This window comes from Mus musculus, chromosome 9 (assembly GCF_000001635.26).
Source record: "Mus musculus strain C57BL/6J chromosome 9, GRCm38.p6 C57BL/6J".
NCBI lineage: Eukaryota > Metazoa > Chordata > Mammalia > Rodentia > Muridae > Mus > Mus musculus.
In genome coordinates this window covers 52,698,712-52,718,594 of record NC_000075.6, presented here as the reverse complement: position 1 = coordinate 52,718,594, position 19,883 = coordinate 52,698,712, and the positions used below count along the sequence as shown (strand labels likewise).

The 19,883-nt window shown below is 40.8% G+C and overlaps 1 long non-coding RNA gene across 1 annotated transcript in view; it reads right to left on the bottom strand.

Moving 5' to 3' along the window:
• Gm1715 (predicted gene 1715) overlaps positions 1 to 19,883 on the bottom strand; it is a 118,910-nt gene that overhangs the window by 80,178 nt on the left and 18,849 nt on the right. The window contains exon 2 of the long non-coding RNA NR_045333.1: positions 1,767 to 1,924. This is a non-coding gene — a long non-coding RNA (predicted gene 1715). The remainder of the gene's footprint in view (positions 1 to 1,766; positions 1,925 to 19,883) is intronic.

Genomic DNA, 19,883 nt, shown 5'->3' with positions numbered 1-19,883 from the left:
TCATCATTTAAATTCATAGCTCATATTAAAGCTAACTTTGAACATATTGGCATGTATATTAGGTAGCCCTTGGTTGTGTTTATATTGGTGTGTGGCTGCTGTCTAATAAACCAGTACCAAAGTCAGTGGCTTAATACAGTACACTTTATTCTTATCCCTGAGGGTCTGCTGAACTAGTCATTTATTAATTACAGTGCTAGAGACTGAACCCAGGGCTGAAGTCATGGTGGAATAGCACCCAGTACCCTATCATTGAGCTATATCCCAGCTCAAGGGTCCATATTAATAAGTGGACTTGATTGATCTAAAATGGGTTCAGCTGGGCTGATCTGCTTCATGGTAAGAGGCAAGTAGGGCTGAGTCCAGTTTGAAGGGGGCACAGTCACTTGGGGAATGTTCTCTTGCCCAGCCACAGAAGTAGAAAACAAAACACAATAATCAAAACCAACAAGCCAAGTACATGAATACGATTAAGGCTTCAGGTCAAATCATATTTTCAGAAATTCCATGGCTAAAGAAAGGTGTGTGTGGCCAAGCCCATGATGAGGCTGAGCAGACAGTTACTCTGCCACTGTGGAAGTGGGAAGGAGAATGAGGATTCGGTGAGGATAATGCATATTGGCTCATCACTGTCTGGATGTGGAAATGTTCACTTCCCTTGCTGTAACTTCCCCACCCACTTATATAATCACCTCCTCTTTGAGGTCCTTACAGAATTAAAAAAAGGTACAACTGTGGCTTATCATCATTTATTTCCAACCCAGCCCCTACATTAATGACTAAAAGATACAGATACACGGACCCAGGCTTATAGGTATCAATTATTTCACTGCATATTGTAATATCTTTAATTTCCACAAAAATCACCAAAAACATAAGTAGAAGGTAAATTAATTTTATGTATGTCTCCTGCCACTTTCTGCAACATAGTTTTCCCTGTAATAAACAGCTCTTACTGGAATGGGACATTAGCTATGATTAATCAACTTTCATTGGCAAATATCAAAGTCCATAGTTACACTTGGTGTTGTGTATTATCTGGGTGTTGACAAATTTAAGATAGTTCAGACCCACCATTATAATACCATTTTATTGCCCTGAAAAATCATGTATTCTCTGCTCATTTCTCTCCCTTTCCCCATGGCTCCTGGAAATCACTGATATTTTTACTGTGCTCGTAGCTTGGATTCTTCCAGGATCTCACGTAGCTGGAGTCAGATAATATGCAGCCATCTTAGCATGGCTTCTCTTCTTTAGTAATCCACATCTATTAAATATATCTATGAAAATACACATGTGTTTTTCTCAAGGCTCAATAGTTCATTTATCTTTAGTAATGGGTAATATTCTACCACTACTCCAGGCAGTGAGAATCACCCGGATGTGCTAGCTTGTTTAGTTTTCTACTGATGGAATTAAGCTGTGATAAAAGTCCACCTGCAGCTTTTTATGTTAACCTAATTTTTCATCTCTCTTTGGTGAAACAGCAAGGAGTGCATCTTTTAGACTGTATAATAAAAATATGGTTATTTATTAGGATTCTACCCACGGTTACCCAGTGTATCCACCATTCTGCATTGCAAAGGCAACCAAGAGGGCTCTTGTGCTGCACCTTTGCTCCCATGTGGGGCATCATTGCGCTGAGTTTTGATCATTCTAATAGATGCAAGGTGAGGTTTTAGTCTTTAGTCTTTAGTCTGTATCACCAGATGTCCTATGTGGTACATATGCCGTGTCTTATTGCTCATTTGCAACCCACTTCCTACCTTCGCATTTACTGCACACCCACAGCCAGTGCAGCAATAGGAGTAGAAGCTGGGAGAGTGGTTCTGGGATGATCTGGATGATCTGGTTCAAGAGCCCTGCCAGCTTGCAGTAGGCAGCCAGTGAGTGACTATTTCCAAACTCCTGGGCATTGGAAGACCTGTATGGAGGTGATTAAACAAGATGGCAGAATATTTTTATTTGGATTTCAAAACCCAAAGCACCAAAAACAACAAAAAAAGGAGACCCACCTGAGAGATTTTCTTGGGTGTCATTTGAGTCTACTGAAGGACAAAACTTTGGTCCTCTATTTTCACCTCTGTAGAAGTAATTGTGGTAAGTATGATACATGTGGTGGTAGTCTCTGAGCTGTCACTTAGTTGTCATGACAATAGAGTCCTTTCTCTTTTTCACTCTGCCTTCTTTCTGGCACAGATTGCAAATATCTCCTTGGGAGAATGTTTGAACAGCATACTCCCAACTTGCAGTGACTTTGAAGGGCTGTGGTGCAATCAGGATGCCCTCTGACAGCTGTATTGCTGATCACCCTGCGTGAATCCTTGCCAGGGGTTTGTTCACAGGGAGAAAGTTAGGCCCCCTAGGGAACTCTCAGCTGCAAGGCATTAGAGTCATAGCCTAAGTTTGAAGGTAAGTTAGATCTGAGTTGAATCCTAACTCTGCCGCTTGATTTCATTGTAACCTTGAAAACATTTTGTAGCCACACAGAACCTCAGTTCATTTATCTGAGAAACTCACCTTCAGCTGCTTATTTAAAAATGGTATATGTTGCTAATAATGTACTTAGGGAATAGCTACAGAACATGTTCAACAATGCATATTTTATGAAAATGTATTTGGTGAATATTGATGCACATCTAACCCATCCGTTCTTCCCATCCTGACTCCTATGAATGTCTACTTCCTATGGGCACTTCCATTTTCCCTGATTATATCTGCATGCACTCAATTTTTATTCAACATTACAAACCATTCATCATCCAATTTATTAATAACCATATGCATAGGTATATATGTGCCCATAAATATTTATTTTGTAAAAAATATTTATTTTGCCTGTTAAAGAAATCTATAACTTTGGAATTTCTTACTCTAGAGAGGACCAAACTTAATCTCCATCTAGCTCTATGGTTTCTGCTGAGGATACTTTCTCTTCCCTTGGCAGGCATTTGACAACTAGACAATACTGAAGACAATTTTGTTTATTGTCATGGTATGGTAGGGGACATAGTACTGACATCTTAAGGAAACCTGACCACTTCCACTTCCAGGGGTCAAAAGCCTGGAGTATTTCTCTATATTCTACATTGCACAAGGCAACTACTGTCCCCACAGAAGTATTTCTTGGCCCCCAATTTAAGTAGAACCATAACAAAGAATTCCAAGAATCCAGTTGGAAGAAGATGTCCTTCATTTGAAGAGTGGCCTTTGCCTAAATCCCACTCTTATAAGAATGATACTGAATTCAGACAGGGTGGAGTTACCCAGTGGTTGCTGAACAATTTTTAGTAATTTACAATAAAATTGTAAAACTTTTTTATTAGTTTTTTATAATCATACTCTTTTATTTGAAAATTTTAATCTCTATATCCCATTTCCCAGTTACCCCCTTCAACAAACCCCCATCCCATGAAATCCTTCTTCCCGGTTACCCCTTCACCAACCCCCCCTCATCCCACATCCACCTTCCACCTCCCCTTTGCCTGTTTGAGAGTGGCCCCACACACACCCACACTTTCCCACTCTGCCCCACCTCTCCAGCATCCCCCTATGCTGGGGTATCAAACCTCCTCAGGACCAAGGGCCTCCCCTCCCATTGCTGTCAGGCAAGGCACCCCTCTGCTACATTTGTATCTGGAGCCATGGATCCCTCTAGGTATGCTCCTTGGTTGGTGGTCTAAACTTTGGGAGAATTGGGTAGTCAGGCCAGCCTATGTTGTTCTTCCAATGGGGTTGCAAACCTCCTCCACTCCTTCAGTACTCACTAAAACATGGATATTAGCTCAGAAACTGTAAAGCTTTTAAAAATGTGGTTCTGACTCATCCATTCATACTGAATTTGTAAACTTGTACAGCCACTTTGGAAATCAGTGTGGCAGTTCCTCAGGAAGATGGAATTGATCCACCTCAAGATCCAGCTCTACTATTCTTGGGCATATATCTGAAAGGTATTTCACCCGACCGCAAAGAACCTTGCTCAACCGTGTTTATTGTTGTTCTATTCATAATAGCCACAAATTCTAAACAATCTAGATGTCTTTCAACAGATGAATTGATAAAGAAGATATGGTACACTTATACAATGGAATGCTACCTACCTATTAAAAAATGAAAACACGAACTTCATAGGTAAATGAAGAAAAACATCATCCTGAGTGAGGTAACCCAGAAAGACAACTATGCTATATACTCACTTCTATGTGGATATTAGGTGCTAAGTCAAGCCAATGAAGCTACAGTCATTAGAGCCTCAGAGGTTAGGTACAGAGTAAGATACCTAAGAAAGTATAGATAGATCTCCTTAGGAAGGGGAAATAAAATAGATGGCTATGGATAAACAGGGAAGAGTGAAGGGAATGGAATGGGAGGATCACGTGGGGAGGGAGGAGGAAAGAAGAATGTGAGAGAGGGAATATGGGGAGACAGCTAAAATCAAGGGCCATTTGAAGATTAGTATGGAAACCTAAAACAGTAGTTAAGTATACATATATAGATTCTCACACGCACATATACACACACATAAGTATACACACACACACACACACACACACATAATATTAGTAGAATACTTTATATGGAAACGATCTAAATGAAATCACCAAATAATGGGGAAAAGAGTCCCAACTAGACATCACCAAATCAAGTTTCCAGTACTGAGAATGGGCTACAACTAATTGGGTTGTTGGCCAAAGGGGTCTCATAAGAACCACCAAACAATTAAGGCTGCTGCCAAGACTATAGTTGAAGACAACACCACCCAACTCATTGAATATGAAGAAGTTGAGCTGGTAACTACATAGAGCTTTACAGGAAGGTACTCTACACATTACCATAGCTACGAACCCTTTGATCTACAGTAGAGTCCTGTTTGAAAGATATGTTAGTATAATGGTAGCACAAAGAATTTGGGAATAACCAACCAGTATCAAATTTGACTTAAGGCCAAGTCTATGAGACAGAAACTGGACTTGACACTTCTTGGAAGACCAAGAACCTGAAACTAGATAGCCCAGGGACCTAGGGGAAAACCAAAATACCACTATTCTACTAAGAGAATACAGCAATAAAATGATTCCTAATGACATTCTGCTATACTCATAGATCAGTGCCTTGTTCAGCCATCATCAGAGAAGAAGAAGAGAGAAGAAGAAGAAGAAGAAGAAGAAGAAGAAGAAGAAGAAGAAGAAGAAGAAGAAGAAGAAGAAGAAGAGAGAAGTTTCCTCCTGCAGAAACAGATTGGAACAAATACAGAGACCACAGCCATACAATATGCAGAAAGTGAGACATTGACATGTTCAGCCCTAAACAGAATGTATCCATCAAGTTCTATGGAGCCTGCATGAGAGAAGGTGGAAAGACATTAAGAGCCATAAGGTATGGAGGACACCAAGTAGACGAGGCCCTCTAAGTCTACATGATAGAAGCACAGGTGAACTCACAGAGACTACAGCAGCATGCACAGAGCTGCACCAGATGGGGTCCTAGAGCTGAAAGGAGAACTGGACACATGCTCCATCCCTAGCCCAGCAGCCATCTCCTTTGATAACCATTTGCTAATGAAAATTTACTTTTCTCAAAGAGGGTCTCACTCAAGAATCAAACAACTCTTAAGGATTGGTCACATGTGCAATAGTAGGTGGGCATCAGAAAACTAATTCAACCACATCTTTGGAGGTTCTGTGTTTTATAACATCTGTTTTATTTGGTATTTTCCCATGTTTTTACTTTTATTTTGTCTCTATCTCTGACTCTGTCTCTGTCTCCCTCCTTCCCTCCCTTCCTCCCTCCTTCCCTCCCTCCCTATAGGTCCTTCTTGTATGTATTGTGGCTTCTAATTTTGTTTCTACAGGATTCCTCAGTGTGCAAATGAGTGGATCTCTGCATCTATATCTGTTTTTCTGCCCTTTCATGGGCTCTTTTCCTTCTGTTTGTATTGTTCTATTCTAATATGTTGGTTTTTGTTTTATTTTATTATTATTATCCTTTAGAAGTCTGTTTGTTTTCTAATGAGAGACAGAAAGGGATCCTGATGGGAGGAAGAAAGGGGGTGGATCTGGATGGGAGGAGAGGTAGGGAGGAACTGGTAGGAGAAGAGAGAAGAGAAAACATAACGAGGATATATTATATGAGGAAAAAAATCTATTTTCAATTAAAGGAGGAAGATGTGGTCCTGGTTAATTATACAATGGTAAGAAGCAGAAGGCCTGGCCCTTGCCTTTCAACACTCACATTCAAAGCTGAGTGTGTCAGAAGGTTCTGGCAGAGACTGTAGACAGCACTCTTATTCTGAAGCAGCCACTGCATAACTGAGAATGAAGCATAAGCATGAGTTAACAACATAAACATTGGCTGAGCTCTCTCGCTTCTCATGTCATCTGTCCTGTGGATGAGTTCTTGACCACTAGACAGTTGAGACATTTGAACAGTTCTCATAGTCAGTAGTCAGATGCCACAGTGAGCTGGCAGGCCTAGTCTCCCCCCTCTATTCCCTCCTCTCCTTTCACCTCTTCCCATGGAGAAGTGTGATGAGCCCACCTTGTATGTGACAAGTGTCATTTGGCAAAGATGAATCCAGGTATGGACCCTGAACATTCCGAATTAGATTTAATCTATTACAGGTTGTTGGAAATGGTGGAATTTTGCTGAGTTATACAAGATGGGTAATTGGAAAGTAGAAATCAACAGGCAAGGTAAATTGAAATTTAAAGAGAAAAATAATGTAGTCTGGCTACTTGTTTGCCATATCTATTTTCCCTTGTGTCACCTACAGCAAGGTCACATCTAGCTTCTTTTGCAGTGAGGTGTGGTCATGTGGGGTGTCCGGTGGATCATGGGATGAATTGATAATTACCAGTGTAGCCTGGACATTGTGAGAAACTTCACATCACTTCGAACTGGATTTGGAGGCTTAGGGCAATCCTGAAAGTTGTATGTTGAAAGTTGAAGTTCTCCCATTACTAAGTAATACAACAGGAAATCTATGAGAAGCAAGACTATATCCAGGGTCCCACATGGAAGAGGGGTAGAGAGGCACAAGGCGTGAGCTGACAGGCCACAGGGCAGAAGCAGATACAAGAAGGCATCGATGACCATGAGTGAAGAGTGCATGTGCTGTTTTATTAATCAGGCATTACTATTAATCCCTATGCCAGTTGTGTCTGACTGGTATAATTCTGTTTATGGACAGCTGTTGGAATTGCCAAAGAGGTACTTGATAAACGCATGAGCCTAGAAAATAATTTTATGTACACACCCCAGCGGAAAGCCTGGCTTTCCCTCTAAGAAAGCCTGGTGTCAGAGTCAGGTGCTGCACCTTCGACAGTCAATGCCTTTCTAGACATTCTCTTGTTCTGCTCAAAAGGTTTTTCTTTGTTATGCTCCTTAAGGTACCAAGGAAGCTTTTAAAAGAGGGAACACAAAAAACAGAGTAGGCATGCTGGGGAAAGGGACAAACAGGTCTTTGGTGAACTTTCCATTGTAGGCACCCTTGGGGTTTAATTAGGAACAGTCTCTTTTCGCCCACTTCAATGGCAGTTTCCTGAGAAACACAGGTGCCCACAGAAATAACCTGGAAATGGCCTTGGAACTTGTTTAATGTCACTGCCTAATCACTTCCCTAAATGTCACTGATTCTGAGAGCTCTTTTTATATTAGGTTTCTCTCTTACCTCTCTTTAATTCTAGGTAGGAGACCCCGATGCATCTGCAAGGAAGAACAGACCTTTCCCCTGCTTGGTCCCACCCTGCCTTTCCCCCTGGTGTTCTGGGACAAGCTCCAGGCAGGAGATACTCAAAAGATCATGCAACATCCTAGTTCACGAAGGAATGTTGATAACTGAGATTCCTTTATTTACTAAAAATTGAAGTTTTACATATTGTTATGATTCTTCTGGGATACTGGCAATATACCTTCTTTTTGACCTTTGAACTCAGATCTCTTGAAATGTCTAAGGGCAAAAGCAGGACCTCTCAGAGCCTCTCTCCTTTCTCAAAACATCCCACTGCCTTATCCAAGACTTTTATTCTATGAGTATTTCCCCAACCTACTGATAGAGTTTAGTATTGGATTTATATATGCCACAAAATAAAAGTAGAGTAGAATTCATTCTTTGGGGCTTTAGCATAAAGGGATAGCACAAATGGCATGGCGGAAGGACAGCTGTGTGAGAAACATACTCTGTCCATTTTTTTCTCAAGACTTCAAAACTTTATACTGGTTTAAATATGTTTACATCTTTCTCTCTTCTTGAAATGTAGTGTGTGTTTCTCTCTCTTGCACTTATTTTGGTAAACTGATTTTTGTTGAGTAACACTGGGTAAAGATCGAAAGCCTCAGTACGAGGGCAAAGCAAGGCTTTCCTCAAACAGTCGGCTTTCTCAGGTCTGCTCAGCAGCATCAAATGCTGCCAGTATGTGGGACTCAGAGATGGGTAGGATCGGTGCCTGCATCTCTGTGAGTTATATGAAGATGTTTCATCTCACTGCTAATGGGAGAAGTGTGAATTAAAACAACGATGAGCTAGAAAGATAAAGGAATCAAAACATTTCATCAAAATAACTGAGTGACTCACACAGGAAGCCAGCAGGAACAGAAAAGTAGAACAAGAGAACTGTGAGACACACAGGGAGAGAGAGAGGAGAGAGAGAGAGAGAGAGAGAGAGAGAGAGAGAGAGAGAGAGGGAGGGAGGGAGAGAAAGAGAGAAAGAGAGAAAGAGAGAAAGAGAGGAGAGAGAAAGAACTAGAGAAGCATGAAATAAAACAACAAGCCAATCCCTATCAAGATGACTTTGAGCATAAATGAGTTAAACTTCCCAATCAAAGGAAAGGATGGCAGGACACATAAAAATATATGACCCAACTACTTGCTGTCAAAAGAAACACACTTTGTATTTAGAGACAGGCTGGGAATAAAGGTTGGGGAAAGATAGGTTTCACAAATGGCGACAAAGCACAGCTCTGTGACAGCCAGAATTCCATCAGCAAAATGGACTGTAAGTCAAGAACTGCCATCAGAGACAAAGAAGACCGGCAGGATACTTTATTATAAATACAAGACAATTGTGTGTATGTGTACGTATCTATGTTCTCAACATCAGAGCAACGAATGAATAAAGTAAATGTTGATGGGAATTAGGAGAAAAATAGATCATGAAATATCAATAGGAGTCTCTGACACTCTGTTTTTAACAATGGAGGGGTGAGACAGAAAATCATTAAGGAAACATTAGATGTTAGATGTAAATTTTTACCCAAAGAGACTTAAGCAGAGTATTCTGTATTCCATGTAAGTCATCAGAAATACTCTTCTTAAGCCTACATAGAGCATGTTTATCAGGTCACAAAACAAGTCCTAACAAGTTTTTGTTTGTTTGTTTCTTTTGAGCAACCAAAGATTCAAAGAAACCAGCAATTCAAAAGTTAAGATGCTTTGAGGTAAATGAAAATGGAAGCACAGTATTCCCAAACCTAAGGAGTGTAGCTAGAGTAATTGTTAGAAGTAATCTTCTCCGAGCATCTGCCTCTGTATTTGTCAGGCTCTGGCAGAGCCTCTCAGGAGACAGCTATATCAGGCTCCTTTTAGCAAGCACTTCTTGGCATCCACAATAGTGTCTGCGTTTGGTGACTATATGGGATGGATTCCCAGGTGGGGCAGTCTCTGGATGGCCTTTCCTTCAGTCTCTGCTCTACACATTGTATTTACACATTGTATTACACATTGTATTTGCTCTTGTGAATATTTTATCCCCTTTTCTAAGAAGGACTGAAACACCCACACTTTGGTCTTTCTTCTTCTTGATCTTCTTGTGGTCTGTGAATTGTATCTTAGGTATTCCAAGCTTTTGGGCTAATATCCACTTATCAGTGAGTGCATGCCATGTATGTTTTTTTGTGATTGGTTTACCTCACTCAGAATGATATTTTCTAGTTCCATTCATTTGCCTAATTTCACTAATTCATTGTTTTAAATAGTTGAATAGTATTCCATTGTGTAAATATACCACATTTTCTGTATCCATTCCTCTGTTGAAGGACATCTGGGTTCTTTCTAGCTTCTGGCTATTATAAGTAAGGCTGCTATGAACATAGGGGAGCATGTGTCCTTGTTATATGTTGGAGAATCTTTTGGGTATATGCCAGGAGTGGTATAGCTGGGTCCTCAGGTAATACTATGTCTAATTTTCTGAGGAATTGCCAGACTGAGAATGGGGTCCCCAACGGAGGAGTTAGAAAAAGAACTGAAGGAGCTGAAGAAATTTGCAACCCCATAGAAAGAACAACAATATCAACCAACCAGACCCCCCCCCCCCCAGAGCTCACAGGGACTAAGCCACCAACCAAGGAGTACACATGTAGGGACCCAGGGCTCCAGACACATATGTAGCAGAGGATGGCCTTGTGGGGCATCAATGGAAGGAGAGGCCTTTGGTCCTGTGAAGGCTCAATGGATGCCCCAGTGCAGGGAAATTCGAAGGCGGGGAGGCAGGAGTGAGTGGGTGGGGGAACAGCCTCACAGAAGCAGGGAGAATAATGATGAGATAGGGGGTTTCTGGGGGGTGGAAACCAGGAAAGAGGATAACATTTGAAATGAAAATAAAGAAAATATCCAACAAAAAAATAAAGAGTCTAAGTGTAAATGAAATATTAAATCATGAACTATTAAATAAGGTACGAAGAAGGAGGAGAAGGAGGAGGAGGACGAGGACGAGGAGGAAGAGGGGAGGAGGAGGAGGAGAAGAGGAAGAGGAAGAGGAGGAGGAGGAAGAAGAAGAAGAAGAAGAAGAAGAAGAAGAAGAAGAAGAAGAAGAAGAAGAAGAAGACAACTTCTAGTGCTAAATAAAGCTCACATAAAGAAAAAATACAGAATCAATCTGATGATATATCTGAAGGTACTAGAGAAAGTAAAGAAACAAATCAAAGTCAGAGAATGTTGAAATGTGAGCAGAAATCCACGAACTAGAGATGAACAGAGCTATAGAAAAGACTGTTTAAACTAAGAGTTGAGATTTGAAAACTAAACAAGACCAGAAGCTTTTATCTAAGCTAAGGGAAAAAACTCAGAAAATTCACCTAAAATAAGAATTTAAGGAGACATTATGTTTGATATTAAGAGCATACAATTGATGCTGAAAGATTATCATGAAAATTATACATCAACACCGGAGATGGCATAGAAGTGGATAGTCCTGTGTAGATGCAACCTACTGAGACTAGATCATGATGAAACAGGAAATCTGACCTGGCCAATAACAAGTGAGATGCCCCAATCAGTAATAAAATGTATTCCACCAAAGAAAAACCTAGAACTTGATGCCTCATTGATGAGTTCTATAAAATATTTATATTGATATCAACTCCTCCCAAATTCTTCTAGACTCATTATATGAGCTAGCATTACCCAGATCCTATTGCCAGAAAACTCAAAGGCCAATAACCCTGAATAATATGGAAGCAAATGTCTTCAATGAACCAAGTTCAGTCTTACATTAACATACACCACAGTGAATTAGGGTTCATCCAAGGATACAAAGATAACCCACACATGAAATCAATCACCGTGGTAATGTGAATTAATGGAATGAAAAATAAAACTCAAACACTTACCTTTATAGACACAAAAAATGTATTTCAGTATAATAAAAACTGAAAAAGTTTTTTTCTGAAATCAGGAACAAGGCAAGGGTACCCATTCTTGTTAATTCTTTTCATCCCAGGACGAGAAGTCCTGTTCACAGTAATTAGGCAAGAAAATAAATGAATAAAAGAAAATAAACACACATGGATCCCAGTTACCAGAGTGCTTGCTCAGCATGTACTATGTCCTAGGTCTAGTCCCTGGCACCATATAAACTGGGCATGATGGCACACCTTGTAGTCAGGAGGTGGATGTGTGCAGAGCAGAAGTTTAAATCATCCTTGGTTACATAGTAAGTCTGCGATAAGCCTGAGACACATGAGACCTTGCTCCAAAACAAACACACATGAAAAGAATAAATTCCAAACAATAACCTGACTCAGAAGTGTAACTGCCAATGATAAGCTATGCAAGAAACTTTAAATACTCTATCTTAAATCTGTCAGAACCCATGAATTCAGTAAAGTTGCACAATTTAAGTCATCACACAAAATAGCTTCATCTCTCTACAATAACAGCAAACAATTCAAGAGATGAATTGAGGAAAGGAGTGTCACTGCTAATACTATCAAAAGTAAGAAATACTTAGGAATAAACATAACCAAGGAGCAACAGCTTTGGAAATCACAAACATCATTGAAATAAATGAAAGCAGACATAAGTACTTAGGAAGACATTCTATGTTCATGGATCAGAATGATGGACAATGCTAAAATATCTATACTGGCCAGAGTGACAAATTCGCAATACAATCTCCAGTCATATTCTAATGACATATCTTTGCATAAAGAGTAAAACATGCCTCAGATTCCTGTGAGGTTTCCAACTGACAAGTGTTCTGTCAGTAAGCGAAATTCACTTTGAATAGGAAAGTCTGGGAGTGGTGTTCCAGATGTAATCAAGAATCATCACAGATGTTAACAAAATTACTGTTCTAGAAACTCCACCCCTCATTAATTGATATTTGAGGAAAGCAGGGAGACTTAGCCAAGTCTGGGGATCATATCATATCTGAGAGAAACATTCTCAGAAGAAATACAGGGATACATATTATGTGTATTAAGAGCAGTTTTTGGTAAATGACTTAAAGAAATAAAAACGTATGCCAGTACTTTGTGCATACTGTGGCATTTCTATAAATATCAAGCCAAAAAAGCAGATTTATATATAGCAAAGTGGACATATTGAAAATATTTCAAACATAAAAGCAAGACAATTATTTTATGTAAAGCTCACTAAAATTTAATGAAAGTAAACCTGCAGACAATAGTGCTATCTATTTTGCTGTACATTTCCATATGGTGACACATTTGTATATAACAATACATAAAAGGTGAATTGGTACTTTAACAACATAAATAGAGAAGAGTTAAGATGAGCATCAAGAGGAAATCAGAGACCTAAAGTAAAACACTCATGCTTTGCCTTCAGTATAGAGGGTAAAACCCTCAATTCAGCATGCCAAGTCAAGAACAGTAATCACCAGTTTATTGGCGAACTCTGAGAAAAACAATCTTGATAAACTTCTTGGAACAAAAAAAAAAAAAAAAGAATTTAGGAGATAATCTAAAGCAAGATCACTTCCTTTGTGGAAATCATTAGAAAGAATGTTAGCTGCACAAGAAGTCAAAGAGGCAAGGTACTGAGAGGAGTCTAGAGAAAAAGCTTCTCTGTGAGGTTCTTGAGTTAATGATAGAAGGAAGGAGATCTATATAAATAGGCAGTTGGTGCCAGTGGACTTGTTCTTTAAAAGAAATCCATGAAGGTATGGAGACTAGAGTCAGAAATCCACAGAAGCACTTGATATGCTTCTTGAGGTCACCTGAGACATATACTCTGTGAAAATCATCCCTCCATATGTTTTACAACAAAGAAATGGATCACAAAGAAAGATGTTGGGTGACACACTCTCATCCTTGTGGGCTCATGGGTCTGAGGGAGTCTTGGGAATCTATGTTTTAGCAAGGTCTCTGGGTAGTGTTTATAGTGCCTGGAACTGGGTAGTACTCATTAAAGGCATAGGGGAAGAGAATTTTGGGGCAGGAGAAAGAATGCTTATTTTGTGGTGGGTAGAAAGCTTTAAGTATGGATGGGTGGGCAGATAGATAGACAAGTAGGTATACAAACAGATGACAGATTGATGGATAATAAACATGATAGACAATAGATGATAGATATACATACATATATGCATACATACATACATACAGAGACAGACAAAGACAAACGGACAAAGACAGATAGGTAGATGATAGATAATTATAGATTAGCTGGGTGATAGACAGACAGATATATTGGTAGATATACTAATTAAATGTCTACCATATCTAGAAATCTGGCTTCAAAGATTATACAAAGAATAACTACAATTGACACTGTTCTAAAGTAGAGAACTGTAGCTATACTTTTGACCTAAATATTTCATGTTGCTGCTGAGGGTTCACCCATTCTAGCAGGTCCTCTCAGGATGAAGCAGGGGCACAGAGCTCACTGTACTGGGAGAGCAGCAAGAACTTTACAAGACCCATTGCAAAGGAAGAGGACTTTTCTACTGGCTGGCCTTTTGTGAAATGGGATGTAGTACAGAGAGATTTGGGAAGGGAAGAGCAGGAGGAAAGCTATGAATCTGAGATAAGCCCCTACTGTGTCACAAGCACATGATGTAGTAGTGCTGTATCTCTGCTAAAATCTCATTTACTCCATACCCTTCCGCCCCCAACACTCTAGCCCATCTGCCCAGCAAATCCAGTTTCTTAATCAGGAATCATCTCAAGAGTCATGCTCTGAATGTCAGAGATCTGTGCTCCTTCAGCGTGTCCAGGGCACCAAGGTCATGCCTGCTTCTGCTGTGGATACAGCCTTGCATCTTCCCCGTCCCTAACAGTCTCAAAATCATAGTGCAGATTCTCAAACAACCACCGGTTTGCTAACAAGGCAATAAACTGAGTGATGATTAGAAATAAGCCACTCTGTGAATGGCAGCCATGCCCATGGTTGCCCACATGAAGAAGAGACAGAAGTACTCAGAAATAGGCATGATTGCTATGGGTAGCCTGGAAAAGTGTGCATCCATTTGTCTGTCACCAGTGAACCAGGAGGTTTGGGTAAAGAGAAACCAGCAGACACTATCCTACGATGGGTAATTTGGAAGCGTTCGAACTGTTCCTAGAGCAGCCCGTGATAAGCTTTCTCGTTGCTCAGGGCAAAATAACCAAGGAAACTGAATTTCAAGATAATTATACTTGCTATTTTCTGATACCAATAAGAGAAAATCCTTTGAGTGTAAAGAGACTTTTTTTTCCAGATAGAAAACCAGATTTCTGGTTAGCCGAGAATCATCACTCTGGAACTTTCTCTCTCTCTCTCTCTCTCTCTCTCTCTCTCTCTCTCTCTCTCTCTCTCTCTCTCTCTCTCTTTTTCTTTCTCTCTCTCTTTCTTTCTCTCTCTCTCCCTCCCTCCCTCTCTCTTTCTTTCTCCCTCCCTCCCTCCCTCCCTCCCTCCCTCCCTCCCTCTCTCTTCCTTCTTTTTCTTTCTTTCTTTCTTTCTTTCTTTCTTTCTTTCTTTCTTTCTTTCTTTCTTTCTTTCTTTCTCTCTTTCTTTCTTTTCTCTCTCTCTCTCTTTCTTTCTTTCTCTCTCTTTCTTTCTTTCTTTCATTTGTATTAGATATTTTCTTTATTTACATTTCAAATGTTAACCCCTTTCCTTGTTTCCCCTCTGAAAACCCCCTATCCCTTCCCTATTCCCCCTGTTCACCAGCCCACCCACTCCTGATTCCTTGTCCTGGCATTCCCCTACACTGGGGCATCAAGCCCTTTTGGAACCAAGGGCCTCTCCTCCCATTGATGACCAACAAAGCCATCCTCTGCTACATACGCAGGTAAAGCTATGGGTCCCTCCATGTGTACTCTTTGATTGGTGGTTTAGTCCCTGGGAACACTGGGGGTACTGGTTAGTTCATATTGTTGTTCCTCTTATGGGGCTGCAAAACCCTTCAGGTCCTTGAGACCTTTCTCTAGTTCCTCCATTGGGGACCCTGTGCTCAGTTCAATGGTTGGCTGAGAGCGTCCACTTCTGTATTTGTCGCCCAGAAGACAGCTACATCAGGCTCCTGTCAGCATGTACTTTTCATCTACAATAGTGTCTGCATTTGGTGGTTGATCATGGGATGGATCCCCAGGTGGGGCAGTCTCTGAATGCCCTATCCTTCTGTCTCTGCTCCACAGTTTGTCTCTGTATCTCCTCCCATAGGTATTTTGTTTCCCGTTCTAAGAAGAATTGAAGTATCCACACTTTGGACTTCCTTCTTCTTGAGCTTCATGTGTGTTCTTTTGTGACTGGGTTACCTCACTCAGGGTGATAATTTCTAGTTTCATCCATTTGCCTAAGAAAACACATGGTATGTACTCACTGATAAGTGGATACTAGCCCAAAAGCTCCAAATAATCAGGATACAATTCACTGACCACATGAAGCTCAATAAGAAGAAAGATCAAAGTATGGGTGCTTCGGTCCTTCTTAGAAGGAGAACAAAATACTCACAGGAGCAAATATGGAGATAAAGTGTAGAGCAGAGATTAAAGGAAAGGCCACCCAGAGACTGTCCCACCTGGGGATTTATCCCATACACAGTCACCAAAACCCAGACACTACTGTGGATGCCAAGAAGTGCATGCTGACAGGAGTGCGATATAGCTGTCTCCTAAGAGGCCCTTCCAGAGCCTTACAAATACAGAGGCAGATGCTTGCAGCCAACCATTGGACTGAGCACGGGGTCCCTAATAGAGGAGTTAGAGAAGGGGCTGAAGGAGTTGAAGGGGTTTGCAACCCCATAGGAAGAACAACAACATCAACCAAACAGACCCCCCAGAACTCCCAGGAACTGAACCACCAACAAAGGAGTACACATGGCTCCAGCTGCATATGTAGCAGAGGATGGCCTTGTCATGCATCAATGGAAGGAGAGATCCTTGGTCCTATGAAGGCTTGATAGATGCCCCAGTGTAGGGAAATCAAGGGCATGGAGATGAGAGTAGGTGGTTGGAGGAACACCCTCATAGAAGAGGGGAGAGGGAGGATGTGATAGGGTGTTTCCAGGAGGGAGGGAAACCGGGAAAGGGGATAACATTTGAAATGTAAATAAAGAAAATATTCAATTAAAAAAAAAGAAACCCAAATGTCCCTCAACAGAGGAATGGATACAGAAAATGTGGTACATTTACACGATGAAGAACTACTCAGCTATTAAAAAGCAATGGCTCTGGAACTTCTCATTGCACCATCTAACCTAATTCTCACAGAACACTGGGCATACCTTCATGTATTTCTGTAGCATCCTAATTATATGTGATAGGCCTGTACCTTTAATCAGTGTGGTTATCCATTGTAAAGCATATAGAGGCAATACCTCTAGAACACTTTGGCTATTGATTTTCAGGAGAGAGCTATGGAATCACAGAATGTCAGAGAACATATTAACCAAAAAGTCTCATTTTGGCAGACAACTCTAAACCTTGGGAAGATATTACTAACTTGAGTTAAACTTAAGCACTTAAGCAATCGAATGCTTCTCAGGCCGCTCATCTGCTTAGTGACTTAACATTCCAAAACAGGTGTTGAATATACAGATGACTATGGCACAGCCCCAGAAGCCAAGGATTTAGCAAGCTTCCTGGGAATAAACCCATGAACAGCAGTGTATTTTGATTTCAATCTTTTGAGGACAGTGTGACAGTACTTAAGATATTTTCTTTAAATAAATTACCTTAGTCCTTCAATTAATTCTCAATAATTAATCCCACAGAAACAGACTTGGAGAAAGTGAATATTTAGTTATAAAATGCAGCACACCCCCCATGAGTGTTACTTAATTTCAGAATAAAGTAGGGTGTCTGATACCTTGACCTCTTTGTAGTCACTTAAATCTGTGTGGAAGAAAAATATTAACATAAAAAGATGATTGTGATATACTGTCCAAAGATCAAACAGTAGCTCCCACTGGACTTTAGAGATCATGAGTCTATTTTTGTAGTATGTTTTTTTCCTTATGCCCAGAATAACCTCTCAAAGTGTTACCAGTAGGCACTGCTCCTTTCTTCTTGGGTGCACTTTCTAAACACTTGGCAGTGCATACCCATTTGCCTTAAAATAACAGAAGAAAAACAATAAGATCTCTGGATATCATGGATTCCAGAATAGCAGATCTACCCATGTGAAGACAGAGCACTTGAAAGTCTGACCTGGATGGACACATTCATGCGTAACCTACTGAGCATTGTTTATGTGTAAAATACCCTAGAGGAAAAGCTAGAACAAATGTTCTGTTTTTCCCAAATCTTAGTGAAAGGGGGAATAAACAAACACGAAAGAGCACATTGCCAGGGCATATGAGGGCACAGCTTGGCTTGGGACAGGCGCTGACACTGGTGGTGGCCCTGTTGAGGTTCCTAACAGTTTCCAAGGCAGCTCCCACGTCACCTCACCTCATCTCACCTCACATCACATCTCATTGTGTCCCACACTGGCAGTGTGTTTTGATGAACTTGATTCTCTGAAAATAGGTAATGCAGGCATCAGTGCTGGTTCCTTATTAGACAGAATAGTAAGTTACCCAGAACATCCGAAGTAAATAATAAGAATTTAGTGGTTATTTGATTGCACTAATCTTTGTCCTCCACAACTTTCAACCTATTAGGGAGGCATCAGCATGACGTCAGCAGGAGGAACTGAGACGAATTCAATGGGACACTGCACCAAGGACAGAGTGGAAACTGTACTTACCTCATGGAGACTTCCAGGCTCTCAGACAGATTAAATTGGAATAGAACGAGCACATGCGTTCCTCTATTTATTTACTTGGCAGAAGGTGCCTTATTTTATATAGATCACATAGCCATCACTGAAGATGTATGCTATTTTTAAAAGTGTCACACCCTAGTGGAGAGAGCATCTGGCTTCTTGAAGGGCACAGTGCAGTCTGAGGAGACACAGGGAAGGAGGTAGAAATGATAAGCCTCTCCCCATCTCCTCCTGGAAGCTTCTTTAGTTTGATCTTTGCCTCCTCTCTGAACCCAATTCACAGGATTTCCAGGGTGTTACAATGGTTTTGTTTTGCACATGGACAATCAGAGGTTGTCTGTCCGAGTTAGAAACATACATGCCCATAACTGCACACTTGGGAGCAGAGACATATTGCAGACCCAGGTCTGTCAGATCCCAAGCTTGTAATTTGTCTGTAGCACCCTGGTGTTACCTAAGACCATACTGCGTATGTGTCATGGTATCAGGTCAAAGGGATGTAGAGACCTGGAATGACAGGGCATGCAGACTTGCTGCTTAATACTGAAACTCTTCAGTGAGGTTGTGTTAGGCTTTTGTGCATTGGTTCAAGCAATGCCTGAGAGATGGTATGGTCAGTCAGTGTAAATGTGATCAGATTTGCATGTGTCTTTGCAATTACTTAGTGGTAGTGACCTTCAGCAGTGTCTTTATCTCTGGTGCTGATGGGATGCCACTTACAGTTGGGGCAGGCAATGGAGATCTATCCTGGAAGCCAATGTCCAGGAAGACTGGTCCTAGGTCCAGCACGCTTCATCGTTTACTGTGGTGTCTGCTCATTCTTGAGTATCACACACACCCTGATTCCACACCCCACCCTTGTGATTTATATCCTCTGGTCCTACCATTATGGGTTTGTTTAATTGAGGACAGGATATGTCAATTCCACCAGGAAAGAATAAGAGCACTACCCCATTTTTGGAGCTAAATTTTAAGCAAGCTTTATTAACTGCCAGGCAAGATGATAGACACTGGACCAGTCAATACTTGGGATTTGCAGAAAAGATGGCCCTGAATTATGTTAGTCCAGTGCTTATAAAGGCAAAACCTACAGGCTACATACTTCCCACTTTTGTCCAATCCAGGGCAAAAATACATCCTGACTTCCAGCAATAGAGGTCATGCTCAAGCAGTGTAAATCTGATTAGATTCATATATGCCATTTGCAATTACTTAGCTACTTCCAAATTCATGCATGCTTCCTGCCTATGTACCTCCCACCTCCGTGTGATCAAGCACATTGTGTGCTTTACGGGAGTGAAAACACATGGCTTGTTATCTTACATGAGCAATAGTTGCCAGCATTCTAGGGAGTTATTTGCCCTTGGGCAAGTGGGACTTACAGATTAGAGGCATTATTTTTCTAGACCTCTTAAGCACAGCATTTTAAACTTAAAACATAACTGTAGCCATC